This window comes from Callospermophilus lateralis, chromosome 9 (genome assembly GCF_048772815.1).
Source record: "Callospermophilus lateralis isolate mCalLat2 chromosome 9, mCalLat2.hap1, whole genome shotgun sequence".
NCBI classification, from domain to species: Eukaryota; Metazoa; Chordata; class Mammalia; order Rodentia; family Sciuridae; genus Callospermophilus; species Callospermophilus lateralis.
The window spans coordinates 119,682,790-119,703,736 of NC_135313.1; positions in this window are offsets into that span (position 1 = coordinate 119,682,790).

Sequence of the window (20,947 nt, forward strand, 5' to 3'; positions counted from 1 at the left end):
TCTCCTTCCCAATTCCTTCTTTTTGCTTCAGTAAGTACGTTTTAATAGTTTGATGTGCTCTTTCAACTATACCTTGTCCCTGCTGATTGTATGGAACTCCTGTTATATGAGTGATGCCAAATGATGAGAAAAATTGTTTAAAAGAGGTAGAAGTATAACCAGGGGCATTATCTGTTTTTAACTGTTTTGGAACGCCCACAGTGGCAAAATTTTGTAAGCAATGAGCTATAACATCTTTAGTTTTTTTCTCCGACAAGAAGGGAGCCCATCAAAAATCCAGAAGAAGTATCAACTGTAACATGCAAATATTTTAATTTTCCAAATTCTGGCAAGTTTGTGACGTTCATCTGCCAAATATGGTTAGGTATCAATCCTCTAGGATTGACTCGAAGATTAACGTGTGGTAAAAAGGTCACACAATTTTGACATTGTTTTATTATTTGTCTAGCTTGTTCCTTAGTTATTTTAAAGCACTTTTGTAAACTATTAGCATTGACATGGAACTATTTATGAAAATTTGTAGCTTCTTCTACTATAGAGAATATATGTATGTCATGTGTAGTTTTATCTGCTAAATCATTGTCCAAACTAAGGGCTCCAGGCAATCCTGTATGTGTTCTGATATTTCCTATAAAGAACAGATCTTTTCTGTCCAAGATTAGACTTTGTATAGTGAAAAGCAAAGAGAAAACAGTAGAGGAAGGGGAAATCCTACCAGCATCTTCAAGGGATACTATAGCATTAACTATATTCTGACTATCGGAAAATAAATTAATTACAGAATCTTTAAACATCACAAAAGCTTGTAATACTGCATTAAGCTCTACCTTTTGAGATGATTGTTTGGGTACTAGAAATGTAAAAGTTTCATCAGGTGTAACTATTGCTGCTGTACCATTATTTGACCCATCAGTGAATATATTTGGAGCATTCATGATAGGTGTTTTTCTTGTCATTTTTGGAAAAATTACAGGATGCAATGATCAAAAAGACAATAAAGGATTAGATGGTAAGTGGTTATCAAATGAAACATTAGATTTGCACATGATTATTGCCCAAGTATTTAACTCATTAGCTAACTCATCAATTTGATTCAGAGTATATGGAGTAATTATTTTATTGGGAGAAATTCCGAACACTCCCTTTGCTGCTTTTATTCCTTTCAGTATTAATTGTCCTACAGCTTCAGTATACCGAGTAAGAATAGTGTTAGGAGAATAAGATCAATGAATCCATAATAATGGACCTTCTTGCCAAAATACTCCTGTAGTAATATTTTTTTGTTGATAGTACAATAAATAATAAAGACAAACTTATATCAATTCTATCTAAATGCATATTTTCCATATATGTTTCAATAATTTTTAATGCCTTTCTTGTTTCAGGCGTTAAAATGCGGGGTGAATTTGGATCTGATGGATCCAACTCTACTGTGCGTATACCTAGATAAGGCCTTATCCAATTTATGTCTCCTAATAACTTTTGAAAGTCATTAAGTGATTTGAGTTGATCTATTCGTACTTGAATTTTTTGTGGACAGACCATGGTTGAGGATAATAGAACTCCTAAATAATTAATTGGAAAATTTAATTCTACTTTATCTATTGTTATCTCTAGTTTATATTTTTTAATAAGTTTTTAAGTGTGGCATAACATTCTAGCAATGTGTTTTTAGCTTTGTGTGCTAATAATATATCATACATATAGTGAAATATTTGTAGTTCAGGATTTTGATTTCTAAGTGGCTGGATTACTTTGTTAACATAAATTTGACACATATTTGGGCTATTAGCCATTCCTTGAGGGAGTACTTTCCATTTGTATCTCTGATCAGGACCTTCATGATTCAGTGCAGGGTTAGTAAATGCAAAACATGGACTATCCTAAGGTTGAATTGGAAATGAAAACAAAAATCTTTAATATCTATAAATAAATCATACCAAGTTTTGGCAAAGCAGATAATTGAGGAATCCCCGATTGAGCATGTCCCATAATAACCATCTCATTATTAATGCCTCTTAAATCTTGCAATAATCTCCATTTACCAGATTACTTTTTGATGACAAAACTGGGAGTATTATGGGGAGATACAGATGGTTGTATATGTCTTCTGCTAATTGTTGTTTGACCAGGTCATGGGCTGCTGGTACCTTTTCTTTAGTCAGGGTCCACTGAGGAACCCATACTGGTCTTTCTGATTTCCAAGTAATTTTGATTGTCTTAGTGGCCCTTTCTTAAAATCCAACTCATTTCTGTCAGTTCCTTGATCTATTAGTATTGGGGCTGCTATACCTTGATATTGTTTTTCTTATCTTTTTCCTATCCTAAAACCTTGTCTAACAATAATTGTGGGTACATTTTAATTGATGTTTTTTGTTAATTTCAAACCTAATTCATCTAGGACATCTCATCCCCATAAATTTACGGGAAGATGATCCATACATATGGCTGTATAGTTCCTTCACATCCTTCAGGATCCTTCCAATCTAATACCATTGCTCCTTGATGGGGATTAGTCACCAATCCTAGGCCTTGAAGTGTTTGAGTGGATGGTTGTAATGGCCAATATTTTGTCCATTCTGGACGAGAGATGATGCTAAGTTCTGCATCTGTATCCAGTAGCCCATTTAATTCATGTCCTTGAATATTTAGTTTTAGCATGGGGCGAGAATCTAACTTTAGAGAAAACATAGCCAAATCTACATCTGTGGAGCCTAATCCCTTGGAACCTCTTTCTACAGCACGACTGGAAAATTTATCATGTAAGCATGGTATTATTAGTAACTGTGCTATTCTGTCTCTTGGTGAAATTACTGATATACCCTTTGGAGAACTGGCTATAATTTTTATTTCACCTTCATAATTAGGATCAATTACCCCAGGACTTATCATAAGTCCTTTTAGAGTAGAAGAGTTGTGTCCCAATAATAAGCCTACTGCTCCTTTGGGAAGAGGTTTTTTACCCCTGAGAGAATGATTTGAACTCCCATCTCTGGAGTTAGTACTGCTCTGACAGAGGTGCAGATGTCCAACCCTGCACTCCCTCTGGTTTGTCTGTTGAGGGATCTGATGGACAATGTGTCCTTGGCACTACCCTGATGGGGTTGCTGGGTTCCTCCAGTGCTCCGTATATTTGTGGTTTTGGGCCCCAGAGCATTGGGTCCCCCTGTCCATTTTCTGGCAACGTAACCTGATGCCTTTCTCCATGATAACATGGATAAACACGTGGTCCTTGTTTGTTTTTTGATAATGTACTAGCCTCTATGGTGGTTTGAGAATGACATTCATTAGTCCAATGTCTCCCTCTGTGGCATCCTGGGCAAATACCCCGTATTCTACTCGTTTGATACCTAGTTTTGTTAAACCCTTCTCTAATGGGGCAATTCCTTTTAAAATGTCCTGTTTGTTCACAATTGTAGCATGTTCTTGTCCTGGCATCTAAAGACTGCTTTACTGCAGCTGCCACGACTTGCCCTTGTTCTAAAGCCTGTTTTACTGCAGCTGCCATGACTTGCTCTTGTTCATTAATGTGTCTACATAATTTAATATATGGGAATTGGAGCATTTTAGAAAACTCAGAAATCAGTGTGACTTGCAAAGTCTCAGTGGAGAAACCCTACTTTGGCCCATTTGCTTACCTATTGTTAATTTGCCCAGAATGTCAGGAAGCTTTTTGTCTCAGGCCACACCTTTGTGAAGCCTGAAGCACACAGTTTTCAAATGGAAATGAATGGGCATCACCAGTGGGTATTTGCTTAATTGCTTTGGAAAGGGATGTGTCTGAATCAGCCTCTTTGACCTGTGTGAGGCTGTGGCTTAGATTCTCATCACCTGATGGATCATTCCATGTGTGAATCCATAACTAAAATGGCCAAAAGAGAAGTCCCTGTGCATGAAGTCTCTCACCTTCCTCTGTAAGGCTCCTGACCTCCATCAAGTGAGAATAGGGATTTTTTTGTGTCAAATGAGTTCTTCAAACCCTGGAGAGTCTAGCACATAGGTTCTTGGGTTTTCTCATGACTCCAATTCACATAAAAAAATCTATACCTGACAGTCAGTAGGCCTCAAATTGGAGAAGCCTAGGTGTATTAAGGGCAGGCCTATTTGATCACACCTGGTTCACTGGAAGGGTGTCCAGGCCACCATGACTTTAGACAATGAGGGGCAAGGGAGCTTATTTTGGACACTCTCTTGGACTTTGCTGCTCATGGAAACCTCGAGACAGAGCTTAGGATGAGAGTAAATATATGGAAGAAGATGAGGGCCATGTGGGAGTGTTTTGGTTTTAATTGTCGTCATTTGTGTGGTAGTTGGAAGATATGACTGGGTACACCTGGGCTGAAATCTAGTGTGATTCCCCTTAGAGACTGGGTTCTGGAACTGACCTTAGAGAAGTATTATCATGAAATGTGTTGGGATTTTAGTTGGCCACGCATGAGACTTGCCCTTGGAAACTGAGATCTAGGCCCAGGTTTGCCTTCCACAGAGCACTGGGAATCTCAGACAGGATATCACATGGTTTTATTCTGAAAGACATGGCAGCCATAGATGAGAGTCAAAACACACAGGGACCTCACATTGTAGACAGCAATAGGCCTGGGTTCATGTGACCTTTTGGCCACTCTTTGGGAAGCCTTGCCTCTGAGATTTCACCAGAGCTTTCATTGAAATGAGCTTCCTCACCATTGAATGATTCCTGAATGAATTTAAACCCACAATGCCTCCAACATCAGTCTTGAAAAATGGCTAGATAAATACCATGAAATTTTTGAAATTCCCATGACCATGAAAATGGTGTAAGAACAGAGATGCCAGTAAGTTGGGGCCTGATGAGAAGTGGGCCTAGAGAAGTTGTGTGCTGGTGTGTGAGAAAATATCTGTGGTGTGGCCATGTGGATCTGCCATTGGCTTCCAAATGGCTTGTAACTGACATGGTGCAGCCAGCATACCCTTCTATGTAAAGGCACCTTTTTATATGGAGAGTTTTCAGGGCAATGTTCAGAATCAGATTGCTATGGTCAAAGATGCAAGCTATGTGGGATTGAAGCCTGGGTGGTGCATTATCCTGCAGACCCTGAAACACCGCACGTGACAGAACTCCCTTTAGCACTGTGTCCCAGTTGAACTCCTTGTATTTTGTGAAGCAAATACCAAGCTCGCATTGCAGCAGCAAGAAACACCACGACAAGTGGAGGATGACCGAATGGCTTTACAGTCCACACGGAAAGAGTTAGCCCCCAGTGGCCACAGTTTACCTACAAAGAGAGAATTCAGCACTGCTGCCTCATGTTCATTAAAAAATAAGAAACCATGTCCTCCAGGTCACTTAGATACATACCCAACTTTGATGGTCTCTTTACAAAGGAAGCTAAAGCTCCTGACAACAACAAATATTTCAAGTGCCCAAACTCAGAGGCAGTTTCTCAAGAAGTCTTTAGTCCAGCAGAGCTCCATTTTTGTGGAGTATTTACCTGTTCCTAACTTTTGGAAACTCCTCTACCACCTTCAAGGTTGTGAACTCTTGAGCATATTTCATTCCAGATATGTATTCACAGATTTTCTAACTCTTCTCCTCTAATTGTGTTTTACTTGGGGCGAAGGTAAAGTCAAAGCATTGTTCTGGATGAGAGTGGGAAGATTTTTGTGTAGCACATATTTACATACACATTGGATTTATTTTCCTATTTTCCATTCAAAATACTGAATCCCTGAAACTAACCCATACCGTACTAGACTCTGACTAATAATTCTAATATGATGAAGAAAAATAATTCAAACACAATAGAAATACAAGCAGTTCAGGCAAGGCATAGTGTATAGTTGGACTTGCCTTTTGCATTATACAGGGTAGGAGTTATAAATCTAGTCAATTTTTTGTTGAAATAGTTCTCCATGTGTTTTTTTTTAATTGGTTGTTCAAAATATTACAAAACTCTTGACATCTTGTATTACATATATTAGATTCAAGTGGATTATGAACTCCCATTTTTACTCCAAATACAGATTGCAGAATCACATCAGTTACACATCCACATTTTTACATAATGCCCTATTAGTATCTGTTGTATTCTGCTACCTTTCCTATACTCTACAATCCTCCCTCCCCTCCCCTCCCCTCTCCTCCCCTATTCTCTCTCTACTCCATCTTCTGTAATTCATTTTCCTACTTGTTTATTTTCCCCTTTCCCCCACAACTTCCTATATATAATATTGTAAAACATTGAGGGTCTCCCTCCATTTCCATGCAATTTCCCTTTTCTCTCCCTTTCCCTCCCACCTCAGGTCTCTGATTAATGTTGATCTTTTCTTCCTGCTCTTCCTTCCTGCTCTGTTCTTAGTTGCTCTCATTATATCAAAGAAGACATTTGGATTTTGTTTTTTAGGGATTGGCTAGCTTCACTAAGCATAATCTGCTCTAATACCATCCATTTCCCTGCAAATTCCATGATTTTGTCATTTTTTAGTGCTGCGTAATACTCCATGGTGTATAAATGCCACATTTTTAAAATCCATTTATCTATTGAAGGGCATCTGGGTTGGTTCCACAGTATAGCAATTGTGAATTGTGCTGCTATGAACATCGACGTGGCATTATCTCTGTAGTATGCTCTTTTAAGGTCTTCAGGGAATAGACCGAGAAGGGCAATGGCTGGGTCAAATGGTGGTTCCATTCCCAGCCTTCCCAGGAATCTCCATACTGCTTTCCAAATTGGCTGCACCAGTTAGCAGTCCCACCAAAAATGTACCAGAGTAACTTTTTCCCCACATCCTCGTTAGCACTTGTTGTTGTTTGACTTCCTAATGGCTGCCAATCTTACTGGAGTGAGATGGTATCTTAGGGTGGTTTTGATTTGCATTTCTCTGACTGCTAAAGATGGTGAGCATTTTTTCATGTACTTGTTGATTGATTGTATGTCCTCCTCTGAGAAGTGTCTGTTCAGGTCTTTGGCCCATTTGTTGATTGGGTTATTTGTTATATTATTCTATAATTTTTTGAGTTCTTTGTATACTCTGGATATTAGAGCTTTATCTGAAGTGTGACGAGTAAAAATTTGTTTCCATGATGTAGGCTCCCTATTTACCTCTCTTATTGCTTCTCTTGCTGAGAAAAAAACTTTTCAGTTTAAGTAAGCCCATTTGTTGATTCTTGTTATTAATTCTTGTGCTATGGGTGTCCTATTAAGGAGTTTGGAGCCTGACCCCACAATATGTAGATCGGAGCCAACTTTTTCTTCTATCAGACGCAGAGTCTCTGATTTGATATCTAATTCCTTGATCCACTTTGAGTTAATTTTTGTGCATGGCGAGAGGAGGGGATTCAGTTTAATTTTGTTGCATATGGTTTTCCAGTTTTCCCAACACCATTTGTTGAAGATGCTATCCTTCCTCCATTGCATGCTTTTAGCCCCTTTATCAAATATAAGATAGTATGTAGTTTTGTGGATTGGTCTCTGTGTCCTCTATTCTGTACCTTTGGTCCACCCACCTGTTTTGGTACCAGTACCATGCTGTTTTTGTTACAATTGCTCTGTAATATAGTTTGAAATCTGGTATCGCTATACCGCCTGATTCACACTTTCTGCTTAGAATTGCTTTTGCTATTCTGGGTCTTTTATTTTTTCATATAAATTTCATGATTGTTTCTCTATTTCTACAAGAAATGCCCTTCTGATTTTGATTGGCATTGCAATAAATCTATAGAGAACTTTTGGTAATATCGCCATTTTGATGATTTTAGTTCTGCTATCCATGAACAGGGTATATTTTTCCATCTTCTAAGATTTCACACTTCATCTCAAAGCCCTAGAAAAAGAATAACAAAACAACAGCAAATGTAGCAGAAGGCCAGAAAGAATTAAAATCAGAGCGGAAATCAACGAAATTGAAACAAAAGAAACTATTGAAAAAAATGACAAAACTAAAAGTTGGTTCTTCGAAAAAATAAATAAGATCGACAGACCGTTATCCATGATAACAAAGAGAAGAAGAGAGAGAACTCAAATTACTAATATATGGGATGAAAAAGGCAAGATCACAACAGATGCTACAGAAATACAGAAGACAATTAGAAATTATTTTGAAAACCTATATTCCAATAAAATAGAAGAGAGTGAAGACATCGATAATTTTTTAAAATCCTATGATTTGCCCAGACTGAGTCTGGAGGATACACACAATTTGAACAGACCAATATCAATGGATCAGATTGAAGAAGCAATCAAAAGACTACCAACCAAAAAAAGCCCAGGACCAGATGGGTATACAGTGGAGTTTTACAAAACCTTTAAAGAAGAATTAATGCCAATATTTTTCAAGTTATTTCAGGAAGTGGAAAAAGAGGGAGCTTTGCCAAATTCATTCTAGGAGGCCAACATCACCCTGATTCCGAAACCAGACAATGACACCTCAAAGAAAGAAAACTACAGACCAATATCTCTGATAAACCTAGATGCAAAAATCCTCAATAAAATACTGGCGAATCGGACACAAAGGCACATCAAAAAAATTGTGCACCATGATCAAGTAGGATTAATCCCTAGGATGCAAGGATGGTTCAATATACGGAAATCAATAAATGTTATTCACCACATAAATAGACTTAAAATAGGAACCATATGATCATCTCAATAAATGCAGAAAAAGCGTTCGACAAAGTACAGCATCCCTTTATATTCAAAACATTAGAAAAACTAGGGATAACAGGAACTTTCCTCGACATTGTGAAAGCTATCTATGCTAAGCCTCAGGCTAGCATCATATTGAGTGGAGAAAAATTGATGGCATTCCCTCTAAAATCAGGAACAAGACAGGAATGCCCTCTATCACCACTTCTATTCAATATAGTTCTCAAAACACTGGCCAGAGCAATTAGACAGATGAAAGAAATTAAAGGCATAAAAATAGGAAAAGAAGAACTTAAATTATCACTGTTTGTGGATGACATGATTCTATACCCAGAAGACCCAAAAGGGTCTACAAAAAAACTACTAAAACTAATAAATGAATTCAGCAAAGGGGCAGGATATAAAATCAACACGCACAAATCAAAGGCATTTCTGTATATCAGTAACAAAACTTCTGAATCAGAAATGAGGAAAAACACTCCATTCACAATATCCTCAAAAAAAAAAAAAAAAAAAAAAACTTGGGAATCAACCTAACAAAAGAGGTGAAAGACTTATACAATGAAAACTACAGAACCCTAAAGAGAGAAATAGAAGAAGATCCATGTGTTTTTAAAGGTAACAAATAGGTGAATTCCTCTCTGCCTTTCTCTGTAGCCAATTCAGCACATGTAATTTCATATGCACATATAGAATCGTACCTGTTATCACATGTACATTCTTGTGAGGTGGCTGACTTGGCAGATACAAATTGGGAGAAGAGATCACTCCTCCTAAACACAGTTAGAACTGAAAATTCAACCTATGGGTGAGCTTCTTAGATGAACAACATGATAAATAAAATCATATTCAGTATAATGAATATTTTTGGATCACTGGATGATATACATTTCACGAAGAATTTCAATTGGCATATATATTGCTACTTTTTAATGTGTGTGTGTGTGTGTGTGTGTGTGTGTGTGTGTGTGTGTATATATATATATATATACACTCTCCAAATTTTTCAAAATATGAAATATATGTGTCTTATTGTACACTCCCTAAATCCATTCGTATTCATGTATGTGGATTTATAATCAAATTTTCCTAAGATTATTCTCAGAAATATTCATCCACCTGAAATACATATTTGTTTCCTAGAACTGAAAACTAACTTCAGTGAATGGTGCATACGAATCCTAATATTTCTACAGTAACTGACGCAGTGTCACATAAATGCAAGTAGATTATTATGGAACATGATATGTATTTTGATGTTCATTTTTAGTCAACACTGGTACATTACTATTTCTTCAGTTTATGCCCATCATAAGATATATATTTCATACACAAGTTAGCAAATTTATAGGCATTTTTTTCACTTTCAATAACTTCCTTCTTCAGAACACATGTATTCCTCCATGTTTCTTGACTGGTCTTTTCATGAGACTTCTTTCTAAACACATTATTTTTGATTTCCATAATCACTTTTGAAGCAAAACTCACACACTCATCATGATAAAATATAACCCTAATATTACCATTAGAAGTATAACTGGTTGGAATGAATGATTGTATATCAATATAAGATTTTCTGTATATTTTCAGATATCAATTCAATCCATTATTTAAAGTTTACCAATTATATTATTTACTCTCAGTATGGTCTATTCTTGCATTATCTCTATATTCATAGAGAGATGGTACACCTCTTTGTACTCCCAATACTCATTTATATGTCTTCAAAATATTGCTTGCAGAAATGGTGGAAGAAATACTCATGTCACCTGACCTACATATACATTTTATCACAGTAATATTCTGGAAAATAAAGCAAAGGTCACACTTATAATTGTACCAAAGCCTAAATTTAAATAGATCATGGATTTCTGAAAACATCCATGCCCAGGTTGCCTAATGCTCTCAAATGTCAATCCAATTGTTGACTACATATTTTTTTCTTTCTAAGATTATATATTCAAACTCAACCCTGCTGAAAATGTCTAATCCTATCACTCACTTTAAACTTTGCCTGATATCCTAATGTCTCTATTGATATCTCCTTTCCTTCATAATTTCCCAGTTCATCATTTTGACTGTGCATTTGTGCTGACATTTACATTCACTCTCTACCGGAAACCCAATTGCTAAACAACTTTTGGTCCAAATACTATACTCTCTCTTCTTTCTGAATCTACCTACTATCTCCCAAATCCTACTGACTATCCTTTTTAGAATAGATGTTCTCTTCAACATTCAATCATCCAAGGTACAAGGTCCGATGCCATTGTGTATTGATTCATCTGAGACATCTGTGCAGGACATAATTCAAAGCTAAGTCTCCCAATCAAGGGCCAAATTCATTCTGGGCTTCAAATCTTACTTAGATTTCTGTTTTCATACATATATTTGACCTCTATATTCTTATAAATATCGCAGGTTTTCAATACCATTATTCATCTAGCAAAATGATTGCTAACCCAAATCAAACATGTTATTAACCCAAACCATATACTGTTCCCACATTCTAACTTTATAGAAGAGCAGGGACAGTGTTGGTCTTACAATAAGGAATGTAGGGGATATAACACCTGCTGAAAACCTCAAAGTTCCATGCAGAAATAATCCCTGGAGAAGATGTAGGCAGCTATGAAGGACCAGAGAGTGCAAAAGTCTTCTTCCATGAAAAACAGCCTTGTCTGGATGAGGGGTTGTGTCTGAATCAGCCTCTCTGTTCCTAATGTACAGAAGATGGACGAATCCAGGCCTGTGTGGAGAGCTGTTCACGGGTGCCTATGGGTGATATACCATTCTAACTTGTGAAAGTGTCACGGGAAATAGGGGCAGCATCCATCTCATGGGACCCTTGGAAGCAACTGTTAGGACAAAGTGGTTGCAAAGACAGTGACCTCATTCAGGTCCTGAAGGAAGTGACCTCATCTCTATTCCTTGGTGATAGAACTCTCTGAACTTGCGATATAGAAAGCCAGGCCCCCAGAGCCAGTCCCAGTCCCAGTCCCAGTGTGCTCACTTGTTTGGGTATCCCAAGGACATTGACAGTCTTTTTTGGTATATACTGATGTGAGGATGGCCAAATGCCAGGAAAGCTTTGAAGACTGGCCTTTCCAGAGAAAGCAAGTAGTGGCTCACCACGGGCTCCTGACATTTTCAGAGTTGGCCAAGGAGACCATATCTGAGACAGGACAGGCCATTTCAGAGGAACATAGTAAGGCTCACCAGTGAGAGTACACTCCGAATAGTCACAGGCCTACTTGGTGAAAGGAGATGCATTTGTGGTTTTAGTTGTGTGTTTGTGGTTTTGTCTCATGTTCTGAGAAAAGGTAGGAAAGGCAGTTTGTTTGGTTTGGAGTGAACTGTTTCTAGTAAGTCGTTTGACAAGGCAAGTGTTTCTATGTCTGTGTTTCCCAGTGTGTCTGTGGTTGTAGACATTAGAAAAGAGAATGCATCAATGCATGTGTCCTGTGTAGTAGAAAGCTTCCCAGCATCAATCCTGCCCAATATATAAATGGACTGTGGCTTGCCTTATCGAAGGGAATACCTTCAAACTTCCTAAGTTCTTGTTTCCTTCCTGAATTCTGGCTACACTCCAGAATAGGCTCATGGTTTTCTGTCCAAGATATTTACCACCTCCAAGCTCTGTGATATGGCCATGTAGTGGATAGCTGAAGGGAATGGCGAGCATCTCAGAAAACTCAGATATCAGTGTGACCAGTAAAGTCTCAGTGGAGAAACTCTGCTTTGGGGCTTTTGCTTGCCTATTATTCTTTTGCCCTGAATGTAAGGAAGGACTTTGCCTCAGGCCACCTCTTTGTGAAGCCTGAAGTAACCAGTTTTCAAATGAAAATAAATGGGCATTACCTGTGGCTCTCTACTTAACTGCTTTGGAAAGTGATGTGTCTGAATCAGTCTCGTGGCCCTGTGTGAGGCTGTGGCTTAGATTCCCAACACCTGATGGATGTAAAGAAAAATCCCATGTGTGCATACAAAATCAAAATGCCAAAAATTACAGTCATTGTAGATGAAGTCTCTCGCCTTTCTCTGTAAGGTTTCTGACCTCCATCAAGTGAGAATAGGGATCCTTTACGTCAAATGAATTCTTCAAAGCCATGCAGAGGCTAGCACATAGGTGCTTGTGTTTTCTCTTCACTACAGTTCACATAAAGAATCTAAATGCCACAGTTAAAAGGCCTAAAATTTAAGAAGTGGAAAAGTATTAATGGCAGACCTATTCGATCACTCCTGGTTTACAGTAAGGGTGTCCAGGCCACCCTGACTTTAGGCAAATGAGGGTTAAGGGAGCTTATTTTGGACACTGTCTTGGGCTGCGCCCCTAATGGAAAACTGCAGCCAAAGGATATGATGAGTGTCTTTATGGAAGAAGATTAGGGCCGTGTGGAGTGTTTTGGTTTTAATTGTGGTCATTTGTGTGGTGGTTGGAAGAAATGACTGGGTCCACCTGGGCTTGAACTCTGGTGTGATTCTCCTTAGAGACTGAGTTCTAGAACTGACCTCAGAGAAGTATTGCCATGAATTGTTTTGGGATTTTAGGAAGCCACGCAATGAAAGTCGCCCTTGGAAACTGAGATCTAGGTCCACGGTGGCTTTCCACAGAGCACTGGGAATCTCAGCCAGGATATCACTTGATTGTATTCTGAAAGACATGGCAGACATAGTTCAGAGTCAAAAAACACATGGACCTCATATTGTAGACCTCAATTGGACTGGCTTCAAGTGACTTTTTGGCCACTATTTTGGAAGCCTTGCCTGTGAGAGTTTTCCAGAGCTTTCATTGAAATGTGCTTCTTCACCATTTAACGGTTCCTGAATATATTGAAAACCACAGTGCTTGCAACATCATCCTAGAAAAATGGCTAGAAAAATACCATGAAATTTTTGAAATTCCCATGACCTGGTGGCACTGGAGAACCTTTGAATGTGCTGTTGCTGATCTTGAGTATGCCAGACAGTGCCTTGATTGACTGGGTTTCATGAAAGTGGTGTAGAACAGAGATGCCAGTAATTTGGAGCCTGCTGATTAGTGGGCCTAGAACAGTGGTGGGAAGGTGTGTGATAAAACATGTGGTGGGGCAATGTGGATCTGCCCTTGGCTTCCAAATGCCTGTTACTGACATGGTGCAGGCAGCAGACCCTTCTTTGTAAAGGCATCTTGTTATATTGAGAGGTTTCAGCGCAATGTTCAGTATCAGGTTGCTATGGTCAAGGTGGCAAGCTATGTTGGATAGAAGCCTGGTTGGAGCATTATCCTGCAGACCCTGACCCACCACTCCTGACAGAAATCCCTCCAGCACTGTGTCCCTGTTGAACTCCATGTATTTTGTGAAGCAAATACCAAAATCCCAGTGCAGCAGCGAGAAACACCACAAAAATTGGAGGATGTGCAAATGGCTTCACAGTCCACACGGGGAGACACTTAGCCCCCAGTGATCACAGGATACCTACAAAGAGAGAATTCAGCACTGCTGCCTCATTTTCATTGGAGAATAAGAAACAATTTCCTCCATGTCACATAGATGCAGACCCAGCATTGATGGTCTCAGTACAAAGGAAGCTAAAGCTCCTGACAACCACATATAGTTCAAGGGCCCAACCTCAGAGGCAGTTTCTCAAGAAGTCTTTAGGCCAGCAGAACTCCATGTTTGTGGAGTGTTTACCCTGTCCCTTTCTTTTCAAAAATCATCTACCACCTCCAAGTTTTCAAAACCGTGAGCATATTCCATTCCAGATATGTATTCACTGATTTTCTAACTCTTCTCCTCTAATGGTGTTTTAGTTGGGGCGAAGGTACTGTCAAGGCATTTTTCTGTATGAGAGTGGGAGGATATTTGTGCAGCACACATTTACATACACATTGGATTCATTTTCCAATTTTCCTTTCGAAATACTGAATCCCTGACACTAACCCCTACCCTACTACACTCTGACTACTAATACTAATAAGATGGAAAAAATAACTCAAACAGAATAAAAATACAAGCATTTCAGAGGAGGCATGGTGTATAGTTGGACTTGCCTTTTGCATTATATAGTGTAGGAGTTATAAATCTTGTCAACTTTTTGTTGAAGTCGTTCTCTATGTTTTTTTAAAGTTAACCCATATGTGAATTCCTGTCTCCCTTTCTCTGTAGCCTATTCACCTCCTGTATTTTTATATGCAAACATAGAATCCTATCTGGGACCACACGTCCATTCAGGTGAGGTGGCTGACTTGACAGATACAAATTGTAAGGGATCACTCCTCCTAAATGATGTTGGAACTGAAAATTCAAATTATGGGTGAGCTTCCTACTTGAACAATATTATTCATAAATCCATGTTCAGTAAAATAAATATTTTTGGATCTGTCGATGATATATATTTCATTATGAATTTTGATTGGCATATATACTGCTATTTTTAATGTCTCTGTGTGTGTGTGGGTATACACACACACACACATATATATATATCTATATCTATCTATATATATATATATATATATATATATATATATATATATATATACACACTCTCCAGATTTTTCAAAATATGAAATATGTGTTTTATTTTACACTCACCAAATTCATTCATATTCATATATGTGAATTTATAATCAACTTTTCACAAGATTATTCTTAGAAATATTCATTCACCTGAAAAACATATTTCTTTCCTAGTACCGAAAAGTAACTTCAGTGAATGGTGCACACAAATCCTAATATTTCTACAGTACTTGACCCAGTTTAACATCAATGCAAGTAGATTCCAATTGGACATGATGTGTATTTTGACGTTCATTTTTATTCAACACTGGTAGATTACTATTTCTTTAATTTATGCACATCATAGGATATGTATTTCATCCACAAGTTAGGAAATTTATAGGCATTTGACTCACTATCAATCACTTCCTGCTTCAAAGCACATGCATTCCTCCATGTTTCTTGACTGGTCTTTTCATTAGAAAAGGGATGGACAAGGCAAGGTAAGGCAACTAACATAGCACCAAACACAGCGAAACAGTCCTATTTGGTTGCAACCGGATTTCGAGGGCATTGCTTCTATTGTAATCATTTAATCTCCTGAACTCCAAGTTTAGATTGTTTCAGAATTTTGTACCCAACATGTAAGGGAGGGACTCAGAAGTTCACAGTCTGCAGAAGTTCATTAAAAGCAGTTTTTGTTTCTGTTTTTTTTTTCTCTGTTCTGTGCAAGTTAACATTTTAAGAACACCTGGGAGGGGCAGAGCTTTTTTCTTCTCTTTTTTTTTCTCCCTGCCAGCTTTTACCATGGAGCCCAGTTGGTAACTTGTTTATCTTAGAAATGTAGCCATCTCTGTCAAGCCCCAACTCAAAGCCAGAGGCCTTGTTCACATATTGCCAGCATTGTGACTGACTCTTTCCAAACACATTATTTTCGATTTCCATAATCACTTTTGTAGCAAAACTAACATATCTTCATGATAAACCATAACCCTAATATTAATATTAGATGTATAAATGGTTGGAATGAATGATTGTATATCAATATAAGATTTCTTATATATTTTCAGATATCAATTCAATCCGTTATTTAATGTGGAACCAGTTATATTATTTATTCACTAATGGTCTATTCATGCATTATCTCTATATTCATTGACACAGTGTATACCTCTTTGTACCCCCAATACCCATTTATATGTCTTCAAAAAATTGCTCCCAGAAATGGTGGAAAAAACACTCATGTCACCAGATCTACATATACATTTTATCACAGTAATATTCTGGACACAAATGCAAACGTCACACTTATGATTGTACCAAAACCTAAATGGAAAGTGAGCATGGATTACAAAAAACATCCATGTCAAGTTTGCCTAATGCTCTCAAATGTCAATCCTATTGGTGACTACATATTTGTTTCTTCTTAAGATTATATATTCTAACTCAACCCTGTTGAAAATGTCTAATCGTATCAAGCACTTTCTACTTTGCCTGATTTCGTAATGTCTTTATTGATATCTGCTTTCCTACGTTCTTTTCCCATTTCATTATTGTGACTGTTCACATGTGCTGACATTTACATTCACTCTCTAACCGAACCCCTATTGCTAAAGAGATTTTGTTCCAAATCCTATACTCACTCTTCTTCCTAAACCTACTGACTATCTTCTTAATCCTACCGACTATCCCTTTTTGACTGGATTTTCTCTTCTACATTCAATCATCCAAGTAATGTTCGTGCAAGCATCGGAGGAAGAGACCACCAGGAGAATGTCTCATGCCACAGCAAGGGGTTTATTGGGGGTCCAGCATGCTGGGGCTCAGAGCTCACAAGAATAGAGCAGAGAGCCCTGAGAACAGCTTAAGCAGGGCTTATATACTTTCCTTGGAAAGGGTAGGGATGGAAATTTATTGATGGGTCAGAGCGAGTGGGCGGCTTGCGTGTAACCAGATGAGGGAATACATTCTGCAATTTGGAAGTTGGGGACAGCACAATCTGAGAACAAGGTTAGCAAACAGTTCTCAATATTTCAACAGTGTTTTGTTAAGCATACAGAAAAACAGGAAGTTCCAAGTACCTTTTTTATTAACCTTTCATTCCCCACTTCTTCTTCTGGCTAATTTTAATCATAAAAGTGATCACTGGGGGGTGTCAAATTCTATGTCTGCTAGTGGGGTATTACCATAAGTTTAACTTGTCCAATTTGAGCTTGGAGAAAAGAAATTACACGGTTGAGCAAACAGGGTTTTATAGTTAGCTATAATATGGAGATTATTATTGGACAGGCCAGGGTTGATAAAAGCGTAGATAAACAGGGGGACTGTGTGAACCAAGACTCAAACCACCCTTTTGGGGCCTCTCTCTCTCGTTGACACTCTTCAAGGCATCCTTTTATTTTACTCATAGGTTTTTTTACAACTTCATTATGGTCGGCATAAAAACAGCATTCTTACATCAATGCAGCACAAAGGCCCCCTTCTCTCATGAAGAGGAGGTCAAACCCTCGACTGTTGTGTAAAACAACTTCAGAGAGAGAGGTTAAAGATTCCTGCAAACTGTGATGGAGGTTTCTAATATCTTTAAGTTTTGGTCTTTTGCTGCTTCTATTTGGGTCATTTGTTGTGTACCATGGACCAGGGCAGTGGTTCCTGTGACTACCCCTGCAGCAACTCCACTTCCTAATATGATGGGTAAAGTAAGAGATATATGTTCCCACTGGAACTGGGTTGTATGCCCCCCTGTTTGAACTTCAAATGAACCTGGGTCATTATAGAGCAATCTGGGAAACATCTTCACCATTACACAATTAATCACATCTGTTGACCATTTCATTAAAACATAAACAATGTTTAAGTATATAGAATTATACTGTTGTAGAGACGGTCAAGGCAAGGCACCTAAGATAGCACAGAAGACAGGGAAACAGTCCCATTTAGTTGCAACTGGATTCAGTGGGCATTGCTTCTGTTGTAATCAATTAACTGCCTGAACCCCAAGTTTAGGTAGTTTCAGAATTTTGTACCCAACATGAAAGGGGAGGGACTAAGAAGTTCACAGTCTGCAGAATTTCACAAAAAGAAGTTTTTTTCTGTTTTTCCTCTATGGTGGGCAAGTTAAATTTTCAAGGACACCTGGGAGGGGGAGAGCTTTTTCTTCCTTTTCTTTTATCCTCCTGAAGATGTTACCATGGATCCCAGTTGGTAATTTTATATCTTAGAAATATAGCCATCTCTATGAAGCCCCAGCTCAAGGCCAGAGGCCTTGTTCACATATTGTGTGAAAAACTATTAAAGGGGTGTCAAGCGTAGGAGTGCTGATTTTTGGAGCCAGTAGCCAAGTAGAGCAGGGCAACAGAAAAACAGGAAGTTTATCTACACTTAACTCTTTTTTAGGGACTCTTTTGCTGAAAGTCCTAAAGTCAACCATGGTGAAGACTTCTGGAGAAGTTCAGTTAAGATTTTTCTGTGGGCCTGGTACAGAGGGGGAAGACGGGGAAGGCGGAGGGTGAGAGCAGCTCCGTGGATCTGAGAATGAGCAAGGAGATATATAAAAGAATAATGGGAAAGGGGTTTGGGATTTTCCTAGCAACAAAAACTTGAGCAGTATAACCAGTAGAGCAGAGGGGAAGATGGGAGTGAGTATCCCGAAAAGCCTGTGAGGCACTTTAAATTCTTAGTAACCTGTTTTCAGTGATGACAAAACAACTTTTAAGGTCATTTTCATTTTCATTACATCTTCAATAGGGGTCTGAGCGCTCTCCTAAGCTGGTTTGAGCTTTAGGTTAGCTGGTAAGAGGACCTGGTGGGACCCGGTGCGGGCACTGACAGAGGAAGAGAGGAGTGAGTGGGTGGATGGGTACCTCAATACCTGCAAACTCAGTAAGGGGGCAATGCTCTGAGAACCGGTGGAGGTTTGGGTTTTTGATCTATTAATTGGAGAAGAGAAATCAGGTTGCTGAGGTAGGACTGACAGCAGAGAGTCTGGAGCAGAAGGCTGAGGGTGAGGAACTATTGAAGAAGCATAGTTCAGGATGTGAGCGAAAGAGGGAAAAGGCCTCCACATAGGGGAATTTCCTTTCACCCTTTTGAGCACTTGCAGAAGTTAAAAAGGTCACACAGAATTTGAGGATCTAGAGACTCCTTTTGGGCCATCGGTTCTAGATGTCTAAGTGGTAATATGGCCAATGCTGTGTACTGAATTTGATGAGGATTTTACATTCCACAAGGCAGCCCCTGTATGCTCAAATCCCCATGACTTACAGAAGAAGTCATCTTTTCCCACACTCAGCCGTGGCGGTTTGTGGCTTTGTTAGTCTGCGGGGCAAACATACTAATATAGGCTAGCCAACCTGCATCTGGCTTCCTGTCTATACAACCACAATGTTTGTTTCCATTATCTATGGTATGGAAATGATTTAATGGAATTTTAGTGGGAACCTCTTCATCAAGGATATCCTAATAGGAAAGACCTATATCCAGCTGACAAATGTCTGGGTGGAGAGATGGCCACCAGGTCCCTAAGGGGGCTGTATGCAAGATAGAGCATACTTCTTGTCTAGTAGGATTTGTGATCAGCCATTGCTGCTGAACGGGATAAGGAGTGTTAGGTCTACTGGTGGCCAAGGGGAGAGTCTATAGCCTTATCTACGTGGCAAATACACAATTTGAACGGGTTACCAGTCTTTTCCAGTTTCCAGCCAGAGTCTGGACAGGTTGCTGGCTTGAGATGAGAGGCATGGATCCAGGAAGTGATTACGTCTACTTTTACCGATGTAGGTGTTATAAGTAGCACCTGGTATGGTCTTTTCCAGCGGGGTTCCAGGGATGACACCTGATGTCCTCTTATGTAGAGGAAGTCTCTTACTTGATATCGATGTGGAGTCCCCTTGTCCCCAGGTTGGAAGGCAGTGGCAAGCTGTTTCTTCAGGAATAGCTGAGTTCTTTCAAGAGATTTAAGTCTGTCAAGCAAGGGTGTGTGGAAGGGATCCTTAGGTCTTAGAGTTGGGGTTAGTTCTCTTAGTGGAGGAGGGGCCCCATAGAGAATTTCATAGGGGGTGATGTTACACAAAGAAACAAAGGGAGTATTTCTTTCATGAAACAGTGCATAAGGCAGGAGCATAGTCTACTCTTTTATGATGGTCTCTAAGCTTAATTTCTTTAAGGTCTCTTTAATGCTTCTATTTATTTTTTCATGTGTCCTTAGCTCTGGGGTCTATAAGCACAATGTAACTTCCAATTAATCCCCAGGGTCCTGGCTAACCCCTGATTTACCTGGCCCATGAACGCCATTCAATTATCAGACCATATTACATTAGGCAGGCCGTGTCTTTGAAAAATATCTTTCAGGATCTTCTTGACCACCATTTGTGCCGTTTTTTTTTTTTTTTTTTTTTTTTTTTTTTTTTTTTTTTGTGGGAAAGGCTTCAATCTATCCTGAAAATGTATCTACAAAGGCTAGGAGATACTTAAGTCCATATCTCGCTGGCTTAATTTCAGTAAAGTCCACTTCCCAGAATTGTCCTGGTCTGGTTCCTGGTACGTGCTTTCCTGCAGGAAGCTTGGAATGGTAAGCATCAACCAATTAACAGAACCGACAAGCTTTTGTTACCCATTCAGTTATTTCCATTCACTGTGAGTGAGTTAGTCTAAAACTCTGTTCTTGATCCTACAGGAATGGCTGCAGTTTCTTTGAACCAAGTTGATTGAGTTGATGTACATTTTTAACATAGTGTAGGGCTTTCTGAAATTGCAGGCTGGGCTCAGTAAAGTTGAGGTGTTCAGTGTCAGTGTTCTTAGATGTTATCAAAAGCTTGCTGGTGCTCAAAGGGTCCATTGGAA